The sequence below is a fragment of the Rutidosis leptorrhynchoides genome, chromosome 3, assembly GCF_046630445.1.
Source record: "Rutidosis leptorrhynchoides isolate AG116_Rl617_1_P2 chromosome 3, CSIRO_AGI_Rlap_v1, whole genome shotgun sequence".
Classification (NCBI taxonomy): Eukaryota; Viridiplantae; Streptophyta; class Magnoliopsida; order Asterales; family Asteraceae; genus Rutidosis; species Rutidosis leptorrhynchoides.
The window spans coordinates 670,419,447-670,429,348 of NC_092335.1; positions in this window are offsets into that span (position 1 = coordinate 670,419,447).

Below are 9,902 nucleotides of genomic sequence, written 5' to 3' on the forward strand. Positions count from 1 at the left end.
AGATTGGAAGTGAGCTAGCAAACTTGAAAGTATTCTTGATTTTATGAAACTAGAACTTTTGGAATTTATGAAGAACACTTAGAACTTGAAGATAGAACTTGAGAGAGATCACTTAGATGAAGAAAATTGAAGAATGAAAGTGTTTGTAGGTGTTTTTGGTCGTTGGTGTATGGATTAGATATAAAGGATATGTAATTTTGTTTTCATGTAAATAAGTCATGAATGATTACTCATATTTTTGTAATTTTATGAGATATTTCATGCTAGTTGCCAAATGATGGTTCCCACATGTGTTAGGTGACTCACATGGGCTGCTAAGAGCTGATCATTGGAGTGTATATACCAATAGTACATACATCTAAAAGCTGTGTATTGTACGAGTACGAATACGGGTGCATACGAGTAGAATTGTTGATGAAACTGAACGAGGATGTAATTGTAAGCATTTTTGTTAAGTAGAAGTATTTTGATAAGTATATTGAAGTCTTTCAAAAGTGTATAAATACATATTAAAACACTACATGTATATACATTTTAACTGAGTCGTTAAGTCATCGTTAGTCGTTACATGCAAGTGTTGTTTTGAAACTTTTAGGTTAACGATCTTGTTAAATGTTATTAACCCAATGTTTATAATATCAAATGAGATTTTAAATTATTATATTATCATGATATTATCATGTATGAATATCTCTTAATATGATATATATACATTAAATGTCTTTACAACGATAATCGTTACATATATGTCTCGTTTAAAAATCATTAAGTTAGTACTCTTGTTTTTACATATGTAGTTCATTGTTAATATACTTAATGATATGTTTACTTATCATAGTATCATGTTAACTATATATATATCCATATATATGTCATCATATAGTTTTTACAAGTTTTAACGTTCGTGAATCACCGATCAACTTGGGTGGTCAATTGTCTATATGAAACATATTTCAATTAATCAAGTCTTAACAAGTTTGATTGCTTAACATGTTGGAAACATTTAATCATGTAAATATCAATCTCAATTAATATATATAAACATGGAAAAGTTCGGGTCACTACAGTACCTACCCGTTAAATAAATTTCGTCCCGAAATTTTAAGCTGTTGAAGGTGTTGACGAATCTTCTGGAAATAGATGCGGGTATTTCTTCTTCATCTGATCTTCACGCTCCCAGGTGAACTCGGGTCCTCTACGAGCATTCCATCGAACCTTAACAATTGGTATCTTGTTTTGCTTAAGTCTTTTAACCTCACGATCCATTATTTCGACGGGTTCTTCGTTGAATTGAAGTTTTTCGTTGATTTGGATTTCATCTAACGGAATAGTGAGATCTTCTTTAGCAAAACATTTCTTTAAATTTGAGACGTGGAAAGTGTTATGTACAGCCGCGAGTTGTTGAGGTAACTCTAGTCGGTAAGCTACTGGTCCGACACGATCAATAATCTTGAATGGTCCAATATACCTTGGATTTAATTTCCCTCGTTTACCAAATCGAACAACGCCTTTCCAAGGTGCAACTTTAAGCATGACCATCTCTCCAATTTCAAATTCTATATCTTTTCTTTTAATGTCAGCGTAGCTCTTTTGTCGACTTTGGGCGGTTTTCAACCGTTGTTGAATTTGGATGATCTTCTCGGTAGTTTCTTGTATAATCTCCGGACCCGTAATCTGTCTATCCCCCACTTCACTCCAACAAATCGGAGACCTGCACTTTCTACCATAAAGTGCTTCAAACGGCGCCATCTCAATGCTTGAATGGTAGCTGTTGTTGTAGGAAAATTCTGCTAACGGTAGATGTCGATCCCAACTGTTTCCGAAATCAATAACACATGCTCGTAGCATGTCTTCAAGCGTTTGTATCGTCCTTTCGCTCTGCCCATCAGTTTGTGGATGATAGGCAGTACTCATGTCTATACGAGTTCCTAATGCTTGCTGTAATGTCTGCCAGAATCTTGAAATAAATCTGCCATCCCTATCAGAGATAATAGAGATTGGTATTCCATGTCTGGAGACGACTTCCTTCAAATACAGTCGTGCTAACTTCTCCATCTTGTCATCTTCTCTTATTGGCAGGAAGTGTGCTGATTTGGTGAGACGATCAACTATTACCCAAATAGTATCAAAACCACTTGCAGTCCTTGGCAATTTAGTGATGAAATCCATGGTAATGTTTTCCCATTTCCATTCCGGGATTTCGGGTTGTTGAAGTAGACCTGATGGTTTCTGATGCTCAGCTTTGACCTTAGAACACGTCAAACATTCTCCTACGTATTTAGCAACATCGGCTTTCATACCCGGCCACCAAAAATGTTTCTTGAGATCCTTGTACATCTTCCCCGTTCCAGGATGTATTGAGTATCTGGTTTTATGAGCTTCTCTAAGTACCATTTCTCTCATATCTCCAAATTTTGGTACCCAAATCCTTTCAGCCCTATACCGGGTTCCGTCTTCCCGAATATTAAGATGCTTCTCCGATCCTTTGGGTATTTCATCCTTTAAATTTCCCTCTTTTAAAACTCCTTGTTGCGCCTCCTTTATTTGAGTAGTAATGTTATTATGAATCATTATATTCATAGATTTTACTCGAATGGGTTCTCTGTCCTTCCTGCTCAAGGCATCGGCTACCACATTTGCCTTCCCCGGGTGGTAACGAATCTCAAAGTCGTAATCATTCAATAATTCAATCCACCTACGCTGCCTCATATTCAGTTGTTTCTGATTAAATATGTGTTGAAGACTTTTGTGGTCGGTATATATAATACTTTTGACCCCATATAAGTAGTGCCTCCAAGTCTTTAATGCAAAAACAACCGCGCCTAATTCCAAATCATGCGTCGTATAATTTTGTTCGTGAATCTTCAATTGTCTAGACGCATAAGCAATCACCTTCGTTCGTTGCATTAATACACAACCGAGACCTTGCTTTGATGCATCACAATAAATCACAAAATCATCATTCCCTTCAGGCAATGACAATATAGGTGCCGTAGTTAGCTTTTTCTTCAATAACTGAAACGCTTTCTCTTGTTCATCATTCCATTCAAATTTCTTCCCTTTATGCGTTAATGCAGTCAAGGGTTTTGCTATTCTGGAAAAGTCTTGGATGAACCTTCTGTAGTAACCAGCTAGTCCTAAAAACTGGCGTATGTGTTTCGGAGTTTTCGGGGTTTCCCACTTTTCAACAGTTTCTATCTTTGCCGGATCCACCTTAATACCTTCTTTGTTCACTATGTGACCGAGGAATTGAACTTCTTCCAACCAAAATGCACACTTTGAAAACTTAGCGTACAATTCTTCCTTCCTCAATACTTCTAACACCTTTCTCAAATGTTCACCGTGTTCTTGGTCATTCTTTGAGTAAATAAGTATGTCATCAATGAAAACAATGACAAACTTGTCAAGGTATGGTCCACACACTCGGTTCATAAGGTCCATGAACACAGCTGGTGCATTAGTTAAACCAAACGGCATGACCATAAACTCGTAATGACCGTAACGTGTTCTGAAAGCAGTCTTTGGAATATCATCTTCTTTCACCCGCATTTGATGATACCCGGAACGTAAGTCAATCTTTGAATAAACAGACGAGCCTTGTAGTTGATCAAATAAGTCGTCGATTCTCGGTAGTGGGTAGCGGTTCTTGATGGTAAGTTTGTTCAACTCGCGGTAGTCGATACACAACCTGAATGTACCATCTTTCTTCTTGACAAACAAAACAGGAGCTCCCCACGGTGATGTGCTTGGTCGAATGAAACCACGCTCTAAAAGTTCTTGTAATTGGCTTTGCAGTTCTTTCATCTCACTGGGTGCGAGTCTGTAAGGAGCACGAGCTATTGGTGCAGCTCCTGGTACAAGATCTATTTGAAATTCAACGGATCGATGTGGGGGTAATCCCGGTAATTCTTTCGGAAATACATCGGGAAATTCTTTTGCAATGGGAACATCATTGATGCTCTTTTCTTCAGTTTGTACTTTCTCGACGTGTGCTAGAACAGCATAGCAACCTTTTCTTATTAGTTTTTGTGCCTTCAAATTACTAATAAGATGTAGCTTCGTGTTGCCCTTTTCTCCGTACACCATTAAGGGTTTTCCTTTTTCTCGTATAATGCGAATTGCATTTTTGTAACAAACGATCTCCGCTTTCACTTCTTTCAACCAGTCCATACCGATTATCACATCAAAACTCCCTAACTCTACTGGTATCAAATCAATCTTAAATGTTTCGCTAACCAGTTTAATTTCTCGATTCCGACATATATTATCTGCTGAAATTAATTTACCATTTGCTAATTCGAGTAAAAATTTACTATCCAAAGGCGTCAATGGACAACTTAATTTAGCACAAAAATCTCTACTCATATAGCTTCTATCCGCACCCGAATCAAATAAAACGTAAGCAGATTTATTGTCAATAAGAAACGTACCCGTAACAAGCTCCGGGTCTTCCTGTGCCTCTACCGCATTAATATTGAAAACTCTTCCACGGCCTTGTCCATTCGTGTTCTCCTGGTTCGGGCAATTTCTAATAATGTGGCCTGGTTTTCCACATTTATAACAAACTACATTGGCATAACTTGCTCCGACACTACTTGCTCCGCCATTACTCGTTCCGACACCATTTGTTCCTTTCGTTCTATTAACCCCTGGTCCGTAGACCTCACACTTCGCCGCGCTATGACCATTTCTTTTACACTTGTTGCAAAATTTGGTGCAGAACCCCGAGTGATTCTTTTCACACCTTTGGCATAGCTGCTTCTGATTGTTGTTGTTGTTGCGGTTATTATTGTTGTTGGGATGATTGTTGTAGTTGCTGTTGTTGTTGTTGTTGTTGTTGTTGTTGTTGTTGTTGGGCCGTTTGTTGTAGTTGCGATTGATGTTGCGATTGTTGGGATAATTGTTGCGATTATTGTTGTAATTGCTGTTGTTGTTGTATTGGTGATTCTTATCACCGTTTTCCTCCCACTTTCTTTTGACTTGCTTCACATTGGCCTCTTCAGCAGTCTGTTCTTTAATTCTTTCTTCAATCTGGTTCACTAGTTTGTGAGCCATTCTACATGCCTGTTGTATGGAGGCGGGCTCGTGTGAACTTATATCTTCTTGGATTCTTTCCGGTAATCCTTTCACAAACGCGTCGATCTTCTCTTCCTCATCTTCGAATGCTCCCGGACACAATAGGCACAATTCTGTGAATCGTCTTTCGTACGTGGTAATATCAAATCCTTGGGTTCGTAACCCTCTAAGTTCTGTCTTGAGCTTATTGACCTCGGTTCTGGGACGGTACTTCTCGTTCATCAAGTGCTTGAATGCTGACCACGGTAGTGCGTACGCATCATCTTGTCCCACTTGCTCTAGATAGGTATTCCACCATGTTAACGCAGAACCTGTGAAGGTATGCGTAGCGTACTTCACTTTGTCCTCTTCAGTACACTTACTTATGGCAAACACCGATTCAACCTTCTCGGTCCATCGTTTCAATCCGATCGGTCCTTCGGTTCCATTAAATTCCAAAGGTTTGCAGGCAGTGAATTCTTTGTAGGTGCATCCTACACGATTTCCTGTACTGTTAGATCCAAGGTTATTGTTGGTATGTAGCGCAGCCTGTACTGCGGCTATGTTTGAAGCTAGAAAAGTACGGAATTCCTCTTCATTCATATTCACGGTGTGTCGAATAGTCGGTGCCATTTCCTTCAAAATAGTTAAATGGAACAAGTTAATCATACAGAATATTAAGAGTAGTTAATAGTATTTCGTAGCATAATATGAACTCATTTATAAAAGCTTTTTCTTCATATTAGCGTTTTATAAGTTTAAATTCGGGTAGTACCTACCCGTTAAGTTCATACTTAGTAGCTAATATACAATTCAACTACTACAATTCTATATGAAAAACTGATTATAATAATATTTCGCGTTCAAACTTTTATACAATATTTTACAAACTTACAATACCGCTTATTTTACATAAAGCATGAAATATAGCACACAATAACTTTGATACAAGATAGTTGTGAAGACAATTCTAGCTAGTACACAAGTCGTTCAGCAAAGGCAATAAAGACACGTAATTCATACGTCCAGAAACAAGTCATGCATTCTGGTTTTACTAGGACTACTTCCCATCCTTGGTCTTGTGCAACATAACCGTTATGGCCGTTGATAAGACAGCGTGTTGTAACGTCATCAAAGGGACGAGGGTTACGTAATGTCCAACAGTCCCGTAATAATCTAAAAACCTCATTTCTTACCCCAATTACCGACTCCGTCACTTGTGGAAACGTTTTGTTTAATAGTTGTAGCCCGATGTTCTTATTCTCACTTTGGTGAGAAGCGAACATTACTAATCCGTAAGCATAACATGCTTCTTTATGTTGCATGTTAGCCGCTTTTTCTAAATCACGAAGTCCAATATTCGGATATATTGAGTCAAAATAATTTCTTAACCCGTTGCGTAAAATAGCATTTGGGTTCCCCGCAATATATGCGTCAAAGTAAACACATCGTAACTTATGGGTTTCCCAATGTGATTTCCCCCATCTTTCAAACGAAAGTCTCTTATAAACCAAGACATTCTTGGAACGTTCTTCGAATGTCTTACAAACTGATCTCGCCTTAAATAGTTGTGCCGAAGAATTCTGGCCGACTCTAGACAAGATTTCATCAATCATGTCTCCGGGTAGGTCTCTTAAAATATTGGGTTGTCTATCCATTTTGTGTTTTTAAACTGTAAAATAGACAAGAGTTAGTTTCATAAAAAAATACTTATTAATACAAGCAATTTTTACATATATCATAAAGCATAAGAACACTATATTACATATATTACACCACACGAATACAACTATCTTATTCCGACTCGCTCGTTTCTTCTTCTTCGGTTTTGGTTCGTTTTGCCAAGTTTCTAGGGATATATGATGTTCCCCTAATACGAGCCGTCGTTGTCCACATTGGTTTAGAAAAACCTGGTGGTTTAGAGGTTCCCGGGTCATTGTTACAACTTAAGGACTTCGGGGGTTGACGATACATATAAAGTTCATCGGGTTTGGAATTAGATTTCTCTATTTTTATGCCCTTTCCCTTATTATTTTCTTTTGCCTTTTTAAATTCAGTTGGGGTAATTTCTATAACATCATCGGAATTCTCGTCGGAATCCGATTCATCGGAGAATTGGTAATCCTCCCAATATGTTGCTTCCTTGGCGGAAACACCATTGACCATAATTAACTTTGGTCAGTTGGTTGAGGATTTTCTTTTACTTAACCGTTTTAAGTTTAAAGCATGTTTATTCTCAGGTGTTAAAGAAATCTTCCGCTGTGCATTTGCTCATTTTAAAGATATTACTTGGAGTCTTTCATAGCATATTTCGAAGAACGTTGCATTCGAGTCATTGAGTTCATCAAAGATTATTATTAAATCAATTTATAGTTGGATAGTGGATATTATGAAATGGTATGCATGCCTGTCAATTTTTGATGTAAAGAAAGATTGTCTTTTAAAAACGAATGCAATGTTTGTAAAATGTATCATATAGAGGTCAAATACCTCGCAATGTTATATATAGATCTATCGGGCCCAACAAGCCCCATCCAAAGTACCGGATGTTTTAGTACTTCGAAATTTATATCATGTCCGAAGGAGGATCCCGGAATGATGGGGATATTCTTATATATGAATATTGTTAATGTCGGTTACCAGGTGTTCAATCCATATGAATGATATTTTTGTCTCTATGCATGGGACGTATGTTTATGAGAAATGGAAATCTGAAATCTTGTGGTCTATTAAAATGATGGAAACGATTGTTTAAGTTAAACTAATGAACTCACCAACCTTTTGGTTGACACTTTAAAGCATGTTTATTCTCAGGTACGAAAGAAATCTTCATAATATCCACTATCCAACTATAAATTGATTTAATAATAATCTTTGATGAACTCAATGACTCGAATGCAACGTTCTTCGAAATATGCTATGAAAGACTCCAAGTAATATCTTTAAAATGAGCAAATGCACAGCGGAAGATTTCTTTAACACCTGAGAATAAACATGATTTAAAGTGTCAACCAAAAGGTTGGTGAGTTCATTAGTTTATCATAATCATTTATTTCCATCATTTTAATAGACCACAAGAATTTCATTTCCAGTTCTCATAAATATACGTCCCATACATAGAGACAAAAAATAATCATTCATATGGTGAACACCTGGTAACCGACATTAACTAGATACATATAAGAATATCCCCTATCATTCCGGGATCCTCCTTCGGACATGATATAATTTCGAAGTACTAAAGCATCCGGTACTTTGGATGGGGTTTGTTAGGCCCAATAGATCTATCTTTAGGATTCGCGTCAATTAGGGTGTCTGTTCCCTAATTCTTAGATTACCAGACTTTAATAAAAAAGGGCATATTCGATTTCGATAATTCAACCATAGAATGTAGTTTCAATTACTTGTGTCTATTTTGTCAAACATTTATAAAAGCGCATGTATTCTCAGTCCCAAAAATATAAAGGGTAAAAAGGCAAATGAAACTCACCATACTGTATTTCGTAGTAAAAATACATATAACGTCATTGAACAAGTGCAAGGTTGGCCTCGGATTCACGAACCTAAATTAATTATATATAATTATGTGTTGGTCAATATTTGTCTAACAAATTAGGTCAAGTCATAGTGTACCACAATCCTAATGCTCGAGACTAATATGCAAAAGTCAACAAAAGTAAATTTGACTTAAAATAATTTCCAAAAATCTATACATGATTAATATATAGTTTAAATATCGTCGTTTTATATTTTTAAATATTTTTAAAAGATTTATTAGAGTAATAATATAATTTATTTATTAATAAATAAAATTTTATATTAAATTTATGTAATAAAATATACCTTTATATATATTAAGTAATAAAATTTATAGGGTTCATTTAGTATCATAAAGATAATATGATAGATATTATTAAAGTAAGTTATTACACGTAGTAAAATATGTTTGTATCGCATATTTATTTGATAAAATAATATCTATAATGATAGTAAGTAAAAGTTGTATTATTTTGTAATAATAATTATTATTATAAAAAATATATTATTATAAAAATATTAATATTTATAATTACTAAGATGACATTATGATAAAATGATAATTCTAATTATGATAACTTTAATATTTACGATAATTTTTAATATTATCTTTAAAATAATAATTCTATTTAAAATAATAATAATAATGATATTTTATAGTAACAATGACATTTCTATTAAAATGATAATTTTTGTTAAAATGATAGTTTTAATACTAACGATACTTTTAATAATAATAGTAATGATAAAAATAATAAGAACGATAATTTTACCTAAATCAATATCTTATAATATTTTAATTTCATCATGATACTCTTACTCATTATTTCCTAATCGTTTCGTTTAATAGCTTTTAATCGTCTTTTATATCGTGTTTATAATAATGATAATAATAGTAATCAAAATAATTAGGTGTTACCAATATTTGTTTTAATTACACTTATATTAATAATGATAGTTACTATAACATTATTAACGATAATACTAATAATTATCTTAATGATAATATAGTAATAATAATAATAATAACAATAACAATAACCATTTTTAAATAATGATATATATATTAATAATGATAATAATAATAATAATACTAATAATAATAATAATAATAATAATAATTGGATAATAATAATAATACTAATTATAACTTTAACGATAATAACGATAGTAATAATAAAAAAAAATAACAATTTTTAATGATAAATCCCTTTTATTGATAAAGATAATAATAATGATAATAATAAGATAAAACTAGAACGACGATAAAAAAACGACGATAATAATAATCATTTTTAATAAAAATATCG